The sequence below is a fragment of the Cynocephalus volans genome, chromosome 3, assembly GCF_027409185.1.
Source record: "Cynocephalus volans isolate mCynVol1 chromosome 3, mCynVol1.pri, whole genome shotgun sequence".
In the NCBI taxonomy this organism is placed as follows: domain Eukaryota; kingdom Metazoa; phylum Chordata; class Mammalia; order Dermoptera; family Cynocephalidae; genus Cynocephalus; species Cynocephalus volans.
Window position 1 is genome coordinate 176,638,051 of NC_084462.1, and position 2,185 is coordinate 176,640,235.

Below are 2,185 nucleotides of genomic sequence, written 5' to 3' on the forward strand. Positions count from 1 at the left end.
AGCGTTGCTGAAAGTATAATCCTTTCTGCTCTTATGGAGTTGGGGTTTGACTTCACAGACGCTTTCTAGGGAGAGAGAGGTGGCACAGTTGGGGGCACTGGACCAGGTGTCTTGTGTGCAGACTGGGTTTTGTTTAATACTTGAGTGCTGCCGGGGCTGCCCTTTATGCTAGTGCTGGGGACCGACAGATGAGTGGAATGTGGACCCTGCCTTCAGGCAGCTCACTGTCCAGTGAAGGACAGCGACCCACAAACAGAAAAGTCAAGGCCCTGGTGAAGTTGTGGGGGAGTCAAGCATGCTGTCCCTGGGAGCCCAAGGTCAGGAAACTGAGTCCACCCTAGGGCTTCGACCAAAGCTTCTGAGAGCAAGTAAGCTCAGAGTTGAGTCTTCAAAGATGCAGAGAAGATCTCCTGGCAAGAAGGTGTCAGAAGGGAATTCTAGGCAGGAAGAGAGAAAAGCATAAGCAAAGGCACAAAGCAGCAAGCTGTGAAGGTAACACGCTAGCCAGTCCTCTGAGCTCCCAGCGTGAGATTACCATGAATGGAAAGGACACCCGTGAGGACTGTGGTCCCTAAATTGAGGTGCTTGGAGATTATTTTCTAAACAGTGGTAACACAGGAAGGGATTTAAGCATAGGGTAAGGTCAGCATTGGTTCTAGAAGATCATCTTAGTTAATACCAGTTGGGAGTGAAGCCTTTGTTATTTCACTTATCTCACCTTAAGTTTCTCATCTGCGAAATCGATGTATCTGATACCACAATCTCTAAGGTTCTTTCCAGCATCTATTAAGCAGGTCTTTTTATTCTATATTTTTGATGCTTTGATATCTTGGGAACTTGCTGCACCTGGAGAGACTGCCCCTCCCAGGGCTAGCTAATTCCTAGGGAGAAAAAGTGACTACCTGTGGAGCAGCGTGCCTTTCAGATGCAAACCAATCCATCCAGAGCCCACACCCCAACCACCTCCTTTACTCAGCTCTTACAGTCCAGGCCACTAGTCCCTTGACCTTATAACCTGGCCAGGTACCAGATAACTAGGACAGCCCCATCCCCCACAGTTGGCTTTATTTAAATAAGCCAATACTATACCTATTTACCCGGCCTTGCCTTCCCATTCATGGAAACCACAATGAAGAATTTCACAAGTTCTGTCCCCCCACACTTCCCTCTGCCTCTGACCAGCCCTGGTGCCTCCCTGTGTCCCCCACCCCCATGTCATGGAGTGCCCCTTGGGATCTGTGAGTATAACAAGCTATCTTTCAATAACACCTGCCTCCGGATCTGTTGGCCTTATAATGAATAAGAATAAAACCTGTATTTTCAAACACGGCAATATTCTTGAGTGGAGACTACAGCCAGGACCCCTGGCCAAGGGAGTGGGGCTAAAATCCAACTTTTGGCCAAAACCTGGACTGAATGTGTCAGCCCAGGGTGGCTGTATGTTTCTAGTTTGCACAGAGGTGCCTGTGGGCAGGCAGGAGCCACAGGGCAATGCATCTCACCTCTCCAGCCTCTGCATTCTCATGTACACAACGTGGACATCAAATACACTTTCCACATTTGAGATCCTCTAATCGTCCACCCTGTGGGGACTTAGACAAATCTGTCTCCCAAGTTCCCCGTCTATTGTCAAGTATAATTTTCCCCATCTTCAGCCCTCCTACTCCTCCTGACACTGAGTGGGGGTGGGAGAAGCTATCTGAAGGTGCTTTGCAAACTGTAAAGAGCTGTACCAACAGGGGCCCGCTGTTAGCCTTATTGCTGGGTGTGAATTTTTCCCTGGCTGTGGGTGTGGGAGATGTTCAGGGCAGTGGTGTATGATTTAGCAAATTATCTCTTCAGAGTGCTTAAGAGTTTGCCGGGAGTTTGCTCACTGCAGGATGAGAGGAACAATAAGTCCTTGCTGTCTTCAGTAACAGCAGGTTAATTATCATGATTATCTCACATTTCTAGAAAGTCTTTGCTTTCAGGATCTCAAAGTACTTTATAAACATGAAGCCTCTTGGTCCCCCAGGGGAGATGCTAAATTGATGCATGAAGGTGGGCCTGTCCTCTTCCCAGCTCCAGAGAGGTGTCCTCCCACGCAGGCGAGGGTAGGATGGAGTCTAAGCATACTCTGTGGTGCAGGGTTCCATATCAGAGGTTTAAGAGTGTGTGTGTTACGGACCAAGGTGAAAAATATTGA